This window comes from Pantherophis guttatus, chromosome 6 (assembly GCF_059756535.1).
Source record: "Pantherophis guttatus breed Tessera chromosome 6, ASM5975653v1, whole genome shotgun sequence".
Taxonomy (NCBI): domain Eukaryota; kingdom Metazoa; phylum Chordata; class Lepidosauria; order Squamata; family Colubridae; genus Pantherophis; species Pantherophis guttatus.
The window spans coordinates 51,148,352-51,168,892 of NC_142068.1; the positions used below are offsets into that span (position 1 = coordinate 51,148,352).

The window sequence follows — 20,541 nt, forward strand, 5'->3', positions numbered from 1 at the left end:
AAATGTTTCCTTAAGAAGAACATTAGAATAATAAAACTATTTTAATCAAATTTTCATTGTGTGGACACCTATTAAATAAGTTTTATTTATTTCTGATCTTAATGCTATTGTATGCATTAATTTTTATTATATCTGAATAGAGAACATTTCCTATGTGTTTTATAAAATAATCTTTTAAGATAAATCTTAAACATTTAAAACCTGTCAAAATAGCTGTTATTTTTACAATCATTTGTTTGTATAGTATAAAAATACATAAGTACATTATGATAATGCACTTATCTTAAAACTGTCTTTTTTCTCCCAGCACTTGCATCAGACAATTTTCTGACAATAGATAAATTTTTATATCACTTTTTGTCAGATTCCTGGGCCATGAGCTTAAAACAATTTAATACAGTACAAAAAAAGAGATGGATAAGGTTAATGTAAACTTTCAGATTATACTCTTGGGTAAGAAAAACATAGCTATTACTTAAAAAAATATGTAGAAGTGAGTACTGGTGTAATTTAAACGTGGAAGGGGTGAAAAGGTTATTGGTTTCTGAAACACGTTTTCAGTTGAATTCTTTTTCATTTTTCTTCAAGGAAACAAGCTCAGATTGTGTTTTCTTTGCTTATTTATTTACAGAAATGCTGTGTTTTTTTAAAAAAAATTAAAAGTAATTCCCAGTAACAACGACATTGAGGTTTTGAGATGTAAGTTTTTTGAACGTCTTCAAAAGACAGTGATATTTGCAATGCAAAAGCTGGCTTGGGGAAAATAAATTATTTGTTTTCTACTAATATTAACACTGTTCAAAATTAGGAAACTTTATGTGTAATTTGAGGGGGGAAATATGAGACGTATTACGTTTTGTTTGTATTTCTTCTTGAGTTTAAAATAATCAACAAAATCTTCTTAAAATTTGTTATGGCTTATGCTCAATGTATATATGTTACAGGTAGTCCTAACTGAAAGTTACTTAAGACCATTTTCACACTTATGAGATTGTAGCATCACCATGGTCATGTGATTTACATTAGCATGCTTGACAAACTGGTTTATATTTATGACAGTTGCAGTGTCTCAGGATAATATGATCCCCTTTTGCAACCTGACAAGCAAAGTCAATATGGAAGCCAGATTCACTTAACAACCATGTTGCTAATTTAACAACTGCAGTGATTCACTTAATAAATATGGCAAGAAAATTGTAAAATGGAACAAAACTCACTTAACAAATTTCTCACTTAGCAACATAAATTTTGGGCTCAATTGTGGTCGTACAGGTAGTCATCTTTTTACCTGCCTTTAAAAAGAACATAGTGTTCGTTAGGGAAGAGTTTCATAAAAACTTGATGAATTATTATATAAGTAGGTAACTGTGGCAAACAAGTAGTACAGAGACAAATATAGTTTCTTATTCTTTGCCTCATTAAACTGTGGAAGCTGCTGTCAAAATCTGTCATTGATTTAGCAATCTCATTACACCCTTTTTGTTAACATTAAGATGTTTTAGGTGCAAAAGCATTTTAAAAACAATAAAAGTAAAAGAAATAATTTATTAACACATTTCTTAGCATTAATTTGTATTACTTAGCATATTATGTCACCAGAACTGTTGTAATTTTTGTAATTATTGTTTAATAGCTTAACTTCTGGCTATCTTTTACAGTTCCTAAATCCCCTCTCCCCCCTCCCGGAAATTACCATTCTTGGTTACCTGTTAGCTTTTTATTATAATACATTCTTGTACATTCTTTATTTTATTTGCCAAAATTTATAGTTTATTTCATTGTCAAAAGTCTGGGTGGCTTACATAAAGAAAAAGTCAGAAAATGACATAAATCCTATAAACAACATGAAAAACAGACACAGAAGACTATTAAACATTATATCATTAGGGAAAAACATACTGAAATGATAAGAAAGGTATGTCATCAGTTTAACTTAAAAATAAAATTTATGGAAATCAGATCACTCACATATGGGGAAAATTAGTTAATTTGCCTCACGGTTACATATAAGTATGATTCACTGAGCAGAAATCCTTAGCTGATTAGTATTTTAGGATTTATTTGTACTAAGAGAATAAAAAGTCCTCTTATGTTTACGGTAGACATAGGCAATTTGATATTTTCACTGATTGAAGAGAAAAATTTACATGCAGTAGAAGAGTGCAGATAGTTTTTTGGTAATTGCAGCCCACAATTTTTTAAATACTTTTTTTAATTTGTCCACTTTATTTAAATGTTTATTATTTGGCAAATTTATTTAAATGTTTACTGTTTTTAAATTACCCACTAAAAGGACATTTTTGTAGAAGTGTTGAGTTCGTAACATAATCATGCATCCTGAAGACAAATCCAATAATAAAAGTAAAACAAATTATTTAAGATATTAATTTTTTAAAAATACTTCTCTATATGTAGATTACTTGAAAAAGTAAGCCTTTCTAGAGGCCAGTGTAAATGGCAGTCCCTGTATACTTCTGGGAAATGAGTTTCACATTTGTGCAATGTAACTGAAAAGCCCTATCCCAAACTACAGAAGGGTACATAGACTACCACTAAGAATGGATGGATGTTTATAATAATAATAATAATAAATAAATAAATAATAATAAATAATAATAATATTATATGAGATGATAGACTGGAAAGTTTGGCTTCCTTTTTGTGAATCTATAGATGGTTGGGATTAATAAAAGAGACTGTTAAACCTACCAAAGCCTACCACTCCTATTTTACTATCATGTTGATGCACACAAAAATATACTCCTGTGATTCAGTGGTATGATATTGGCAGGTGGATAAAAGATTTAAGGAATTAAAAAACTACACATAACTTATGAATTACAAGTTTATGAGCCACAGGTTCCCTATTCTCCATATATAAATATAATACTATACTTGGGTGTTGTATTTTGGGTTTTCATGATATTGCAATTTTAAACTAAGATTGGGCTTTAGTCATATTTTTAAAATTCCACAGCATGACTACATTATGACTTTACATAATATAGCTGCTCAATCTATCAATCCAAAGTAATTCACTCCAGAACTGTCTTTCACTTTCAGATCTCTAGTGTAGACAGATCCACTGTTCCACTTAATGGAACTTCCAATCACAGTTTGCATGTATTTTGAAGGCAGATTAAAGTAGTCTTGTTTCATCATGCCTTCGGGTTGAACTGATTTGGGGGTGTCATCATTAGAAATTAAAGGAAATTAGTTGCAATTAATATTGTTGCTTATAGTTTGTTGTGAGATTTTTTTTTTTTAGCTTTTTCTCCATCTAGATCTGTTAAGATTGGGTTGGGATACAAATGTTAAATAAACGAATAAAATAAGTTTAACAGTTTTATCATGTTGTGTTTCCTAACTGGGAGTTACACCAAATATTTGGATGAACATTATTTCATATTTTTTATATCTTGAAACATACTGGTTTATTATTTTATTAAGCCATCTGCTTATGAGTCCAAGTTCTCTTTAGTCCACTCTTGGTTCATTGTTAGTTTGCATGGGATTATTGAATCAACAGAATGTAATGCATGTCTCACATGCATTATTTTTTTATTTTTTAAAAAACCTTTTTACATATCTGAGTCATAGTTTTCACATTATTAAAATTAACCTCAAAATTTGAACAACATTTATTTCAGTTAGGTGCATTTTCCATAGGAAATGCTTATCTGTTCAATTTTTGTCTTAATTCAAAGTCAGATTAGTGCAGCAGAGCATGTTTGTTCATTTATCTGTCCCATTTATATATAAAACAGGAGGTTGGGATTGAATTTAATTTTTATAGCACAATTATGTTTATTTGGTATGTTTATGTAGTGCCAAATCTAAATGACTCACAGCAGTTTGCAATGTAATACTCATAAAGTACAAAATCACAAGTAAAAACAGTCCCAATTAAAAATCTTAAATCAAAATCAGTAAGACATTATTGGTGCCAACCCCATCTAACCCAGTAACAATAACAGCCAGAGGCTCCATGAAAAAAATCTGTTTTGGCAGCCTTGCAGAACAAACTTGTGACGGTTATTATGGAAGAAAATCTAAGAGCTTCTTCCCCACTCACATTTTGTATATGAAAACCAGAAAATATCCTTATCTGGGACAACAGAAGGCAGAACAGTTCTACCTTGAAGAAACATTCCTTAAGATACCAAAGTGTTTTAAATCAGTACTTTGAATCATCCAAGGAAATTTTTTGGCAACCAATGCAGCACACAGAATATAGGTGTTACATAGGTAAAGCAAATCTTAACAGCATCTGAAGTACTGCATTTTGTGCCAACTGTAATCCCATAAAATGAGATGGGTACACGCAAATCTAATAAATAAATAATAAAGTTCATTGAAGTTTCATCAAGTAGCAATGGGAGAGCCAGTGTTTTCTTTTATTCAACTGTAGGTGCTTTTTTAAAAGGCAACTGGACTTTCTTTGTTCTTCTTGAAGATGTTTTGCTTCTCATCCAAGAAATTTCTTCAGTTCTTCAGAACCTAAGAAGCTTCTTGGATGAGAAGCAAAATGTCCTCAAGCAAAAACAAAGCCCAACCACCTTTTGAAAAAGCAACATCTTTGGGACAACCATCTCTTAGATGTCTGAGAAACTCCATAGACATTCAGCTGTAGGGTTTTTTTTTTTTTTTAATTCAGTTCAGTTGTATTATCAGAATCAGGATTTGAAAAAAGAAAAGAAACAGACCACAGAAAGAGAGAATGGACATAGCTTCCCAACTTTGGAGAATATCAGCCACCTATATTTAAAAGCATACCTTTCAGTGCATTTGGGGGAAGGGGGTTTTTAGAGGAAGGGGAGTGTCTGTTTGAGAGAGTGAATCATGTGACTGCAGGAAGGAAAGTTCTCCAGCTCTCCTCATGAATGAGTCTGCTTGTTTCTAGGGAGAGGGGAGAGTGGCTTTCTGAATAAGTGTAAGTGGGAAGTCTTGTTAGCTGTGTGAGTGGGAAAAACCGGTTAGATGGTGTCTGCTAGCCTTGGAACGCAACTTATGTAGGAGAAGGAAAACTCTGATCTCAAATCTCCTCTGCCTTGTGGCTATACCCATCTATGGGAAAGTCTTCAGGAGTCAACCTCGAGGCAAAACCTGGAGCAGGAGTCCTGGAGTGAGGAGGAGTGCTAGAGGAGTAATACCTCTCTAAAAAAAAAAAAAAACCTTGGTCCAGCTGGCCCCTATCCAGGGTTACAGGATCAACTGTTTTGAAGGCAAAAGAGGTCTTTATGCCCCAACGGCAGATAAAACAGCAGAACCATCTCTAGGAGAAGGGAAACACTGATTACAAACCTCCACTGCCTAATCTCTCTAGATTGAGAGCAAAGTCTAAAGTCCAGCTGAAATGCTTACAGGATTTCCTCTTCACTGATGATGCTGCCATCACTGCTCACTCTGCTGAAGACCGTCAACAACTTATGGACAGTTTTAGCAAGGCCTGCCAATACTTTGGACTAACAATCAGTCTGAAAAAAACACAAGTCATGGTCAGGATGTGGATTCACCTCCCTGTATTTCAATCTCTGCACAAGAACTGGTGGTTGTCCATGACTTTGTGTACCTCGGCTCAACTATCTCTGACACTTTCTCTTTAGATACTGAGCTGAATAAACGTATTGGTAAAGTGGCCACCACATTTTCCAGACTTACAAAGAGAGTATGGCTTAATAAGAAGCTGACAGAACATACAAGGATCCAGGTCTATAGAGCCTGCATCCTGAGCACACTTTTGTACTGCAGTGAGTCTTGGACCCTCTACGCACGGCAGGAGAGAAAGTTGAACACCTTTCATATGTGCTGTCTCCGATGAATTCTTGGCATCACCTGCAGGACAAAGTTCCAAATAGCACAGTCTTGGAAAGTGCTGGAATTTCTAGCATGTATACACTATTGAAACAGCAACATCTATGCTGGCTGGGACATGTCGTGAGAATGGCTGATGGTCGGATTCCGAAAGATCTCCTTGGAGAATTACAGCAGGGAAAAAAGCGCCTTAGTGGGAGACCACAACTGTGATATAAGAATATCTGCAAGAGGGACCTAAAGGCCCTGGGCTCCGACCGTTCATCTTGGAGGCTAAAGATGCAGCATGGCCTTCTCCAATTCGAAGAGACACTTGTTCGGCAGGCTGAGGCAAAGATGCAGTCCCGGAACCAGTGAAATCTGGGGGCTGGGCAGGGGACAGAATGTATCTGCCCTCAGTGTGCAAGGGATTGCCACTCTCGAATTGCCTTTTTAATCACACTAGATGCTGTTTTAGGACCTCTTTCCAGAGCACGATACCATAGTCTCTTGAGACTGAAGGATGCCAATGACAGAGCATTAAATCCACAGATAATAAAAGTGAACAACATTATGATATTCTGTTGCTTTATAAGTCCATATTTTTAGGAGCAGCTAATGTATACAAGCAATAGTTGAAAGAAAATAACTTGAATTTTGGCAAATTTTCAGTAATTGTAATTTAGACATCTCAAATTGGGAATTATTGTGTCCTAGGTTTCCTTCATACTTTATGAGGCAGATATTTTTCTAGGTATGTATATTTTGGCTGCTTTGAAAATCCAAATGCTTAAATGATAGGCTCAAGCTGAGATGAACAACCACGATTTATCTGTAGAATAAAATAGTATTCATATTTTTACTGAAGTCTAGTTCTTTAAATTTTTAATTCCAATTATCAATTGGTTTGTATTCCAAAATAGGTTTGTTTTTTAATATTTCAGCTGCTAATCACTTTTCTCATGAATACATCAAAACAAGAAGCTGCATTCCATAACTTTTATTAAATGTCAACCTTCTAGTAATTTATAAGAGAACTGACTATTTTGATTGGGTAACTGGGATGGAGAGATTGTTTATTTTATTTTAAGGTGACCAGATTTTAACATTGGTAAAGAGGGACACCATTGTGGGCATGGCTTATTTTGTGGGCGTGGCTTGGAGGTCATGTGACTGGGTGGGTGTGGCTAGCTGGTCATGTGACCGGGTGGCCATGGCTATATGTATAGGGACTATTCAGAGGGCTGAAAAAAGTCATTTCTGACAGGTCCTCGCACTTTTGACTGGTCCTCACACTTACGTCCATCTTCACATTTATGCCCGTGCAGCATTCTTAACAACCATGTCACTCATTTCACAACTGCTTCTCTTCACCATGGTGACAAGATAGGGCAAAAAAGTAAAATGTGAGGACAGTTGTAAGTTCGAGGACTGGTCAAAAGTGCAAGGGCCAGTCAAAAATAACTTTTTCAGCCCTCCGAGTAGTCCATATGCACAAAAGGACTAACCAGAGGGCTGAAAAGAGTCATTTCTGACAGGTCCTCGCACTTTTGACTGGTCCTCACACTTATGACCATCCTCACATTTATGCCCGTGCAGCATTCTTAACAACCATGTCACTCATTTCACAACTGCTTCTCTTCACCATGGTCCATATGCATAAAAGGATACAGCAATAGAGAGGGATGAAGGAAGGGAAGGGAAATTAGAGTAGGAGTGAGGGGAAGAGAGGGAGGAAGAGAGGAGGAGAAGGAGAAAGGAAGAGGAAATAGGGAGGAGAAGAAGAGGGTGGGGGGAAGAGAAAGTAAGAAGGAAAGAAAAGAGAGAGGTGGTAGGTTTGAGGAGAAAGATTGCTGTACAATAAAAAAGATGAAAAGAAAGAAAGCCAATCCCAAACAAATATAAAGATATTAAGATAAAGAATGAATTGTTAAACTTTAAAGAACAAAAGAGAACAAATATGAATAAATAGCAATAATTAGAAACACACATACAAACATGCAATGTATTTTCTTTGAACAGAATATTTGGCTGGTTCACAAATTTAAACAGTGTTTAGTCATTTCAATTAAATTTACAATTTCTATATTTCCTTTTTGCCATATTTATTCCTCATCTATTTTTTTAAAAAAACAATATTACCCTTCATCCTCATCTCTAATCTTAATCAAATTCATTTTTTCCCTTCTATTCTATATTATACCCCTTCGCATTGTCATCTATTTTTATATCCATCCTCACATTGGTTAATTATGTAATTATGTAATACAGTTGTTTAATACAAATTCAGCATTTTAATATAAATCAATTAGTTATATAACTATCTTTTTTGTATATTAATCAATATGAACATGAATATTCCAATTATTTCCATGCAATCCAATTTCTTACAAATCAATTAATTATATTTACCAATAATAATAAACCAAATAATTTCCCCCATATATTCCTCCAAACCACAACTTAACCATTTCTGCTTTCAACACAGTATACAATAGTATCTCAATTATTACAATTCCCTAGTTAAAAAGAGCTTTTTTTTCTTTTGTGTTTTAAAATCTTGAACTCTCCTCTTTTGCCCTAAATTTCCCATTGTCTGTACCTACCTTTTTTGGTGAGGAAAAAGAAAAGAATTCTGCTGCCTAATTTTCCAACGTTGCACCGAACAAGCCAACAGCCTGTTTCACTTTCAGTTTCCTTTTGAGCTTGGTTTGCACAAGGAGAAAAAAAAATCTGCTGGAGCAATTTAGCAAGCAGCAAGAGCCCTCCGCAAAACAGCTGAGAGGGGGAAGCCGAGCTAATCAACGTAGGGCGGCCCTTTGAAGCCCCGCGGCAAGAGTTTAAACAGTTTTTTTCCCTCTAGCCATCAGCTGGGACTCAGGAGGCAGAATGAAAAATCGGGACTTTTTTAAAACGCCGCGGGACGCGGGACAAATTGCTCAAAAGCGGTTCTGTCCCGCCAAAAGCGGGACGTCTGGTCACCTTATTTTATTTGCATGTTTATTTGAAACAACTATTAAAATTAAAAGGGGGTGGGATTAAAACAAACAAAACATAGAATATGGGTAAAAAATTTTAAAGTTCAGGAATATTTATCAGAGTAAGATGAGGAACCTGACAATCAATTCCACTCATAGCTTGACTATGTAATTAAGTTAGCATGGTCTGACAAATATGTTCCTATCCCATTGGGATGATTGAAAAATTGATTTATCAGTATTAAAAAATAGAAGAGGGAAATCAGCTGAATGAAATAATTCAGCTTTTCTTTGAAATCGTCTATATCAGAAACCCCAATACCAGGCCACAGCCCACTACCAGGTCTTGGCCTATTGAGAACTGGGCTGTGCAAGAGGCGGGCCAGCACGCATATGCATGCAGCTTTGCTTGCACAAGCGGTGGGCTGGTGCACACACACATTTGCCGCCCAGTTCCCCTCTCCTCTGCACAAGCGGCGGGCTGGTGCACACACACATTTGCCACCCAGTTCCCCTCTCCTCTCCTCTCCTCTCCTCTCCTCTCCTCTCCTTTGCGGCCACCAGGCTGCAAAGGTTGGAGAGCACTGGTCTATATGCTTTTGTTCAAATTATATATAACAAAAGTATATAGCCAATTTATTGTCCATAATATATGACCATTTCAGGTTTTAATATCTAGAAATAAAGGTTTTTCTTCATATTGCAGTTATAGATATTGCAGACTTGTTACTGACAGCATCTTTTTTAGGGAGTATGGGGCTGTCCAAATAGAAAACACACTGTGGAAAATAATTTACACTCTCAAAAAATATAGACTCTACTGACATATAACTACAGAAAGCTGGTGATAGATAATTGTAAATCTCTTTAATTGTATTAATAATAGCATTATTGGCATAATGTGCTGTTTTCCTGTTAGCTACTCCAGGCTGCCAACCTTAAACTAGAGGAAAGCTTTGTTTCACCTGCACCAAATTAAGCTAAGGGGCTGTCCTATTTCAAACAAATGTTCATCTTAAATTTCTTAGTATACATTCTCTGTCACAAGTCAAGTCACATCATATTTGATGTTTGAATTAAATATTTAATAATATAAATAATTAAATTTAGCTTAAGATATGCTTTTTAAAAAGGGTAAATCAAAGGAAATAATTGTATGTATGTTTGCTGATTATGTAATAGTTTAGATTCTGCATCTATAAACTTGTCAAAAAGAACAAATATTTTAGAAGTTGTAAATACAATAACTGGTGTTTGTTATTTTTTCTCAGCCTAGATGTTTTGCCTTTGAACCATTTTTTAAAATTTTGTCACATTGCTTGATGTTAAAAGATGCTTAATGTGTTAAATATCACACATACTAATATAATGTAACATAAACTCAGAAATCTTAGCTGAAACAATTTCTGTGAACTTTGGCAGTTTGAAATATAAACTCAAGGAAGATGTTCTGGCCAAACTCTATTACGAATCATCATTAATAGGTAAGTGCAGTGCTATCCTCCAATGTTGGCTCCCTTTACATCTACTGTTTCCAGAAACAAAGTTAGCAATATATAAATAGATTATCATATATAGTGATCTCAGTGAGGTAATTGAAATTCTTTTTTTTTAAATAGCCAGCATTATTCTACATCTGATTCTTCATTGGAAAGTTCTGACATTTTTTATGTGACCAAATTGTTACTGTTTTACATGTAGTTTCCATTTATTCCTAAGTAAATGTTTATACAGCTAAGGACATGCTAATATTTGCTAATGAAAAATAATTAAATCTTGTTAATTAATTCCGTGATTTTGAAGTGACAGTACCGTACTGTATCATCAGAATACTAATGTTCTACTAAACCTGTCAGTTAAGTGTTAGGTATATTCTTAAATATTGTATAATTATACTGAAACATTGATAGTAGTTTTTCAAATGTAAATATACCTAACATGTATCTTAGCTCAGTTACTCACTGATAAAATAATAACCCTGAATAGTTCTTGATTCTGAAAATGATTTTTATCGCAAACTGGCATAAACTATACATGGGAACTACATGTTCTAAAAGCATTTCTTTAAGTTATATAGATTTTATTCATATTATTCGGTGGCAATTTATGCTAATCTTAGCTGATCTTGAAAGAATTGAGCAGGGCCAAGTTAGAACTTGAATATCAAACACATCAGAAGATCCCAGGCTGTGCACTAGACAGGAAATAAGGAAAGTATCACAGAAGAAGACAGAATAAATATATCATGGACATGTTCATGTGGAAGCTGTACACTGGGCCTATACTTTTACCTTTTAAAAATACAGGTCTGAATTAGTCATTTTTTATTCAAAATAGACCCTCTTCAGTTAAGGACTGAAAGGCCACTCAACACTCAAGTAGCAACTGCTGCAATGTATTCGACTTCTGCCATACACATTTCTGTGAACTATTTGTTTATACCTGCTGGTTCTGTTAAATTTTCACATGAATACTTAAATATATCACCAATAGTCCAGAGGACAAGAATAGATGTAGGTAATAAATATATAAGATGGAAAAAAAGCATTTTATGTTGTGAACTACTTTTATACTATGCAAACTATATTTGCATCAATAAATTGTAATATAATTTGATTAGATTTAGGATCTATTTCTCTAAATAGATACTAAAATTGCCTCTTTTAACATAAATTATTTATGTCAATATTACTAAGTGTTGTATTTAAGAAAAATTGCTAACAATTTTAAATATATAACAGTTCTATTCAAAAGAAATATTGACGCTTCTCAAATGTATTGATGTCATACTTTTTGTAATGCATTAAATATGTCTGGCTCATGATGTTAGGAAAATCTTTCCAGTATCTAATTCAATACTATAGACGATTCTTTTCGTAAAGTTTGTGGAAGGTAAGAAAATCAACTGTGGTTCTGTAATAGGGAGGTAAAAAAGTAAAGGAGTCCCTGTGGATTTTACTCCACTAGTTGTTGCCAGCTCTAAGGTGCAGTGCTCATCTCTGTTTCAAAGCCATTGAGCTAGTGCTGTCCAAAGACATTTCCACAATCATGTGGCCAGCATGATGTCATAGAGCGCTGTTATCTTCCCACCAAAGTTATACCTATTTATCTACTCATATTTGCATGCTTTTGAATTGGTAGGTTGGCAGGAGCTGGGGCAAGGATGGGAGCTCATCCCATCATGTGGCCTTTGGGTCTTGAACCTGGGCTGCTGGCTTTCCCACGAACAAGTCCAGTGTCTTAACCATTGAACCTCCCTTCTGTAACAGGAAAAGGTCTGTGGAAAGTGTTTGGCATGCCAATTCTGTATTAGCAGCCATGTTAGGTTGAAAATATTCCTAAATTAAAATTTACCTGGTTTTATTACATTTATGAATGCTGTAATGCTCAAAGTTCCTTCAAGAAACCAGGATTTTGTGCTACATTAATACCTTATTTTAGAATGTCATATCTTTCATTGGTCAGTAAAACACCTTTCTACTTTCTAGATTCACAGTCTGATTTTTTTTTTTTTAATTTGATTTATATGCCGCCCTTCTCCGAAGACTTAGGGCGGCTTACAATGTGCTCAGCAATAGCCTTCATCCTTTTGTATATTTATACAAAGTCAGCTTATTGCCCCCACAACTGGGTCCTCAATTTACCTACCTTAGAAAGGATGGAAGGCTGAGTCAACCTTGAGCCTTGGCGAGATTCGAACCCTGCAGTAATTGCAGGCAGCTGGTCTTAATAACCAGCTTAATAACAGGGTGCCTTAAACCCCTGTACTACCAAGGCTCTTTTGACCTGGGAGTTGACCTGGGAGTTACTCATTTTTATCAAGGGAATGGTGAACAGGGAATAAACTTAATCTCTTAATTAAGATATGTAGCCCAAAAATTACAAAGACAGATCTGGATTTGATTTCTTCATCTGCATGTGACCAGTTCACATTCCTAACATGTTACAAGCAGCTTTTGCCTCTGAAAACACAAGATCAGTTTTCAGTTGCAACTGCTGCTAAAGGAATTAAACTGATTCTTCTATGTGCAATCATTTGGTCCATTATAAATGGAATTAATTGCTGATCTGTGCTAGCCTATGTTGTTCTCTTGCTATTTCCTTTGCAGCTGTGGAAGGCAAGCTTTAAAATTTAAAACAGGATGAATATATCCAGCTGTAGTAATTCAAATATTGATTCACTCATATTTAAATGTAAATGACTCGTGAGTAATCTACAACATACAGCAGACAGAAGACTTTAAAAGAACATCTATGTACACCAATCAGCAGTCAGAAGACACAATAAAAATCCTTTAATCTCATAACATATAGATAAAACGAACCATAGTTTCAACTGAGAAATTGTGAGCATCCTAAACTAAGCCAAATCCAAAAATGCCAGAGAATTCCAGGAAGCTGGGCATTCGGAGAAATCAGCCATCAATAGACACATAGAAATAAACCATATTTACATACCACTCAAAAGAGATAGAATAAGAAACAGGATAAGCAGGAATTAAGACCACGCAAATAAACAGAAAACAATACCCTAATCAAGGAACTACTAAAGAGAAAACCACACCCCCACCAGCATTGGCAGGACAAGCTATTGTAATAACTCACATTCACTCACACTATTAATGTTACCTAGTTGTGTAATAAAACATCCCCAAGCAAACAATCAAGAACTCTACAGTTTAACTGTGTGCTACATATGTTCTTTCTGTTAACTCTTACTTAGTGGTAAAGTTTATAAAAAGCAAATATCGGAGAAAAATAAATGTGGAACAAGAAACAAGTGACTGTCTCAAAAATGAAACTCATATTTCAGAAATTATGCAGAAATAAAAAAACTTATTGTTTTCCTTGATGAAAATTTTATAGCTTTAAGCAGTATAAATAATTAGTATATTTGTTCCTTGACCAATCCTATTTTCCAGCGCGCTGCTCCTACAATCCATAGCTGGGTTGTTTCCTCATTGCTTGACTTTGACTGGGTGATTTTTTTTTTTATAAAATCTCTTCGTGCTGTGGCCACGCCCCTCCTTCCCATAATGCAGCAGTCTTTTCACTCAGTCGCTGACAAGACTGGTGTGGATTTCTCTTCGTTGCGATTTCTGTTCTGTTTAGGTTTAATGCGCTTAGGCTTTTCTTTATTTTTTATTAGACATTTTTACTTTCGGTGAGAGCCTTCTATTCTGCTTGCTGCGGGGCGTGCGAGACATGTCTGGGGCTCCAGACAGTCCCTCACCCATTCTTCTGACAGCTGTCAGACCGCAGCTTGGGGATTCTGACCCTCCGGGGTGGCGCCCTGCCTGATTTACTAGCCGCTGGTATGAGCGTGGGGTCTACGGTTCGCCATAACACCCTCCCACACCCCTGCCTCATTTTATCGCCTTTGTTACTACTTGCTTTGTTACTAATGAAATGATGTTATTGTCAGTGGTAGGAGCAAGAAAATGGCAAAGGTCAGTAGGAAGTGATGGAATGCAGGGCAGACAGTGCAGGGTCACATGGCTGGCACAAAGGCAGTAGAGCTCAGGACGGCCAAAAGGGCAGAAATGAGGGATACATCTAAAAAAATACATTTTGAGGGGGGGAACTAATTCATGTATCATCATAGCATAATAATAGTACATATTACATAGCTTGATTAAGTTAGGTAGTATTTAATAATTAATAAATCATTGAATAGAATTATTTCTATTTAACAACAGAACAGAATAAATTATTGATTACAGACTAGATATTGCCTGGCAATTAAATATTCAGACTGTCTGCCAGGTCCTTGTAGTTAGGAAAAAAGGATAATTTGATTTTAAAAAATGAAGCGACTGTTGTGCTAGCATTGATCATACTTTGCTTAATAAATTTAATTAAATGTAAATGTTCTTTTAGTAATATAGTGCCATAGCATCTCTTGGAAAAAACTTGCTTGAATTTGTTCCCAAATAGATGTAAGCCTTGGTGCAGTTCTTGTGGAGATGCCTGGGACACAGTCTTGTTATGTTATCTCAGAATGTTTGAACCTGGACTTAGGTCCTTAGGACTATGAGTTTGCCCCCCTACTTTTTAGACCCCTGTTTTTCTTGATTGGCCAAGGCTGCCCATGTAGTGATTATAGAGGTAGTAAATTCATCCTTGAGGTTAACCGTTTGTCTCTTAAGGAGGCCTCTCTTCAAAAAAACATCATTGGGTCCCACCATACTCGACAACTTTTCTGCAGTGTCCAATCTCCTTTGTTTAGGAAGGTTGTGAAGAGGTAGTCACGTAGCAGCTTGTGAGCTGCATTGGTCAACTAGTTTTTTTCTGGGCACAATTCAAAAGGTCATTTTGACCTTTTTAAGCCCTACATGTCAAGGGACCAGATTATCTGAGAGACTACCCATCTAATCAGGTCCAGAAGGAGAAGAGTATGGCTGTTCATCATATTTTCATATGCATCAGGCCTTAGGATAACCAGGCAGCAGAAAACACGCACATTGATTATATACATATAACATCTTAATTAACCCTTCTTGAAATCTTGTTTTTACTCATGTTAATTATTTGCTTTTACTGTTTCTTTATATTCTGTTTTAATTGTTGATTTTATTGTACTCCACACAGTGACTTTGTGTGAGATACAAATTTGATTGATTGATTAATAAATACATATAATTTATGCTGAAATAAAAATAAAGTTTACTAATATGTGGTAGTCTCAAATATAGATAAGTCTGTGCCTGAATTTCTTTTAATCCAAAATATATATTATAGCTTTATTTTATATATATATATATATATATATATATATATATATATATATATATATATACTATAATAATAAATATTCTCACCATAGAATTACACTCAAGAGTACTTTCTGCTCTTTGTTTCCCCTCCTATTTCGCAGCATCAAATGGCCAAATACTGTGGGACAGTCTCAGTCTCTCTCCCTCCCTCCCTCCCTCCCCTCTCTCTCTCTCTCTCTCTCTCTCGTTCACACACACACACAGAGAGAGAGAGTATTTGGCCATTCTGTACAAAGAAATCCTGATGAAACCAGCTCATATCATGAGATAATGAGAAAAAACACTTCTAAATAGGAGGTATTTATAGCAATAACTTTAATCTTCTTTTTTGGGTGCCAGACTTTGCACTGAAGTGCAATTCCTTCTCTGGAAAAATGCTTTTTGAAGAAAGCCTGTGATAAACTGGAATTTACTTCCTATCAGGAAATGCTTTTTTCAGTGTTTTATCTAGTTGAGGCAACTGTGGCTGAACAATAAGATATTTAAATAAGCATTCTAACTAAATCAACATTTAGTTAGAATACTGTCCTAAAGTGTTCAATGTCTTTGTTAATGTGATTAGTAATTTGCAATTGAATTTTTATTTAGGAAGTTTAAATATCTAACTCCTATTTAGCTAAAAATAGCACTGCATTTTTCCTGTCCCATTTCCTGTAATATAAGAGACAAAAATAAATTTAATACTTTCCAAAATAGTTTCATAGTAAAGATCCTAAAATAATTTGAATTGAAAACTTGTATATGAGTAGCAAGCATGATTCTGGATAAATTCTAGTTCCAGGAAAAATAATACTATTTTTGTAGTAAGCTCCCTTATTCTCCAGCGTGCTGCTTGGAGAATCCAAAGCGTGGGTAATGTTCACGGTGAGTTTGTCAGAGACTGAGTGTGTATCACTTTAAATTTCTTGCCTCGGTTCCGCCTCCTCTGTTCGACTGATGTCAGTTTAGTTCACTCAGTCGAGTGGAAGAGACTGAACTTCGGCTTGCTCTGGCAATTCTCATCGATCCGTTTCACCCACGCTTTGGATTTTTTCTCTCCTTTCTTCATTTTCAATACCCCTTTACTTCTGGACTGTTTGCCTGGCTTGAAATTGGACTGCTTAACGTTTACGAGGGGTGGTGAGTCCTGGGGTTTGACTCCCAGTCAGCAAACCATCTGACGATCACCAATTACTTACAGCTCTGTCTAATTGGATTGGCAGCCTCTGAGTCCCTGCTACCGGCTGGAGCAAACTCAGCAGCTGAAATTTCTGACCGCTTAGCTTGAAGCTCTGATGCCTTGCTAGCGCGTCCTGGGGCTTATCTCTTCCGATTCGAGCCTCCTGAGCAGAATCGCTTGCACAACCGCTGGCTTGCGCCCCTGTTACAGGGTCTCGGCGGCTGATCGACCCGCAGCGGCATCGCCCCAATAGACTTCCCTGACCGCTCACCCCGTTATTGCCACCACGAAGCTGAGGTGGGCTTTTGCCTTTTCCCGCCCGCTGCCATTTTGGACTTTTGCTTCCAGTGAGCGGCGGTTGATCATCACCCTTTCTTCCTCACCGCGCCGCTTTTAAATGGCAGATTGATTCCCTGCTAATTTGTCCGTCGCTGGAACTGCGCCTGCTGAGGATCTCCTCAAACAACGGACGCGACGGCTTCGCGGTTCACTGCTTCCCCATTGCTGTTCCTGTCTCATTGTCAGCGCAGGCGCCTCTCGATCTGCCTCACACCATTTTAAGTTCCCTGGATTGTTAGTTTTGGGCCTGCGAACTGTCAGCCCTGGACAGCTAAGCTTTGTCAGGATTCTTTGAGAGCGGAGTGGTTGCCTTTCTTTTGGCTGTGGAGAGCTTCCGTTGGTGTCTCCCTTTGATTTAGCGGCTCTAGCTATTAACTGTTTTTTGCTTTTAAAAAAAAGCCACTTAGTGACCGCTATACCCTTACCATGTCGGACCCAGAGCTGTCATCCGACCTCGACCTTTCTGACGGGCAGTCGGTCATTGATCCAGTCCCAGCCGCAAAATCTGCTAAGTCACAGTCCTGTGCCTTGCGGATGGCCTCCACACACCCCCCCGGCTTCCTCCGCTCAGACCACCTCCAGCAGTCCTTCTAAGAGTAAAGATGAGCAACGGAAGTATTGCGCCTTGGAGCGCCAATTTCATCTGGCCCAGCAAAAGGCTTTGGCTGCTGAACCCAAACTGTTGCCCGCAGTCTTCGGTCCTGCGCCTGTCGCTCAGCCTCTATTGGAATCGGGTCCTCAACCCACTTCGGAAAGGACCGTTTCTCCTTCTGAGTCGGCCGGGATTGCCCCTGTGACCGCTCAACCTGTAGCGGGGCCCGCACCTCAACAGTCCTCTGGACGCGTCACTTCTTCGGCAAACTATACCCCCACAGCTGCTAGTCTCTGACAAGGGGAGGCTTCCCGTCCTGATCTACCTTTGGACATCCAATCCATTGTGGCGGCCACCATCTCTAATCTCATGGCTTCAGGCGCCTGGTCTCCAGCTACCGCTCCGAGTTCTCAACCACCTCCTCAGCTTCCAGCTGCGAACACTTCTGGCTGCTACCGTGACTACGAGTGCTACCAGGATTCTGTTCATAGTGAGGACTCTAACTGGGAGGATGAGGACCATAGGGAGTCAGATTTTTCAGAGGATGAAGGCCTTCTGCCAGACAGACCTCCGCTCACCCGGCTTTTCCGTCCGGCCTTGTTTAAATCTCTGCTCCTCAAGGCCAAAGTTTCCACTAATTTGGCGGATCCCTCCGACCAACAAGCCGTGCCCGTGTCCTCCCTCCCTTCCGACGGCCTCTTCAATGTTCAGGCTGCGGCTCAGGACTTTATTCCCTGCCCCCAGCTTTTCTCGGAGGTCATTCAAAGGCCTTGGGGCCTACCAGCTTCCTTGCCAGCACCTAACGGCCTGGATAGGAAGTTGTACTGTTATCGCCTAACCTCCCGGAGATGCTGCAGCTACCATCTGTAGAAGCTTCCGTGGCTCAGTTGACGGCGTTCTCGGTTCTGACTAGTGACGTCGCAGACGAGTTGCGAACTGAGGACAAGAGGGTGGAAGTTCTTATGCGCAAGAACCATCAAGCGGCTGCCTGGGCAATTAGGGCAGCAACATCGGCGTCCTTTATTCAACCGCGCCTCCCTTATCTGGCTTCGCCAGTTACAGGACCACCTTCCTCCGGACAACAAGCGATTACACCAAGACATCAACAAATTGGTGCTGAATATTCCACCGACGCGTCTCTTGACATGGCTAAGTTCGTCTCCCACTCCGTCTCCACTACCGCCGCTTCCCGCCGTCTCCTGTGGCTTCAACAATGGCGAGCGGACAATAAGTCTAAATGGCAGCTGCCTCCATCCCATTCAAGGGGGCAAATCTGTTTGGTGAAGCGCTTGATCCCATCCTGGTCGAGGATAAAGACAAGCGGAAAGTAATGCCGATGTCTTATAGACGGGAACATCATTATTCGTCATACCCGCAGCGGCCGCCCTTTCAAGCAGATCCCGGACCCTATCAGTACCGTCCACAAAATCAAGGTTTTTACAGACCACCCGACAGATCCAGCTTTCTGGACGGGGCCGTCGCCAGTCATCCTTCAAGAGACCTTCCCGGGGCTCGGGCAACCGACCCTTCCGGAGGGGGAAATGACTCCCTCCAATCGGCTCCCATTGGTGGACAGTTACATCTTTTCAGGACCCAATGGGAGCAAACCACTATGGACGCGTGGGTCCAGCAGACTATATCTCTCGGACTCACGCTGGAATTCAGTTCCCTCCCTCCTCCCAGATTCATCCTATGTCCCGTTCCATCCAACCCAGAGAAGCGGACCTTAATGGAGATGGAGATACAACATCTCCTGGACATCCAGGCCATAGAACCGGTCCCCCTACAACACCAAGGGACCGGCTTCTACTCCGTCTTTTTCCTGGTGCCCAAAAGTTCTGGGGGATGGAGAGGAATTTTGGATTTGAAGGCACTCAACAAATTCATAAAGTACCATCAATTCAAAATGCAAACGCTGCATATTGGACTGTATTCATCCGGGAGACCTAATGACTTCCATCGACCTGAAGGAAGCCTACCTGCACATCCCCATCTGTGCAGCGCATCGCCGCTTCCTCCGGTTCACCTATGACAATCGGCATTTCCAGTACCGGACCATGCCGTTTGGTCTCTCGTCGCCCCCCCCGGGTCTTTACAAAGATGTTGGCCGCCATGGCCGCTTCGCTCCGGCTGCTGCGCCGTACGACTTTACTGCTACCTGGACGACATTCTAATCCTGTCGTCGTCGCCCGCCCAGGCGATAATGGATCTTGAGGCGGTGACATCTTCTCTTCGGTCGCACGGCTTTACGCTGAACACCAAGAAGAGTCATCTCCATCCGACCACCCGGATTCTTCACCTAGGGGTGATCCTGGACTCTCAGCTGGGCATGGTGTTTCTGTCGGAAGACCGTCGTCTCAGTATTCGCCCCTTGGTATCCCAGATCTTGTCGCTTCCACAGGTTCCATTGCTGCTTCTATCGACTCTATTGGGGAAGATGATACTTTGCATATCCATCGTTCCTTCGGCCAGGTTTCATTCCAGGCCTTTGTAAAGGTACCTCTTGCCGTTTCAGAAGACACGACGCAGCAACTCCAGATCCCGAGTCCAGTTGCCTCCGGGAGTAGGTGATTCCCTACTCTAGTGGACCTCACCGTCCGTGCTCTCCAGGTGTTTGTTTCAAGTCCCGCCCCGAGTGACGGTCACTACGGACGCGAGCCTGCTGGGCTGGGGCACCCACCTCCGGACCCACGTCATGCAAGGCTGCTGGTCTCCGGTAGAAGCGGTCAACGACATCAATTGGTTGGAGCTTCGTGCGATCAGACTCTCCCTGCTGCACTTCCAACCTCTCGTGGAGGGCCAACACGTCCGGATCCTCACGGACAATGTGACTGCGAAGGCACACGTAAATCGCGAGGGGGGGACTCGCTCTGCGCCATTGATGACAGAGGCGAGCAGACTTCT

General features: G+C 39.0%; 1 protein-coding gene across 13 annotated transcripts in view; it reads left to right on the top strand.

Moving 5' to 3' along the window:
* Positions 1–20,541, top strand: part of ADD3 (adducin 3) — a 94,722-nt gene that overhangs the window by 45,176 nt on the left and 29,005 nt on the right. Inside the window, exon 1 of one of the 13 annotated variants that reach the window (XM_087872871.1) lies at positions 11,887–12,046. The exons of the other annotated variants lie outside the window; for them this stretch is intronic. The gene's annotated coding sequence lies outside the window, so the exon portion shown is untranslated. Of the gene's footprint in view, positions 1–11,886; positions 12,047–20,541 lie in introns of those variants that run through there. 13 annotated transcript variants of the gene reach the window in all.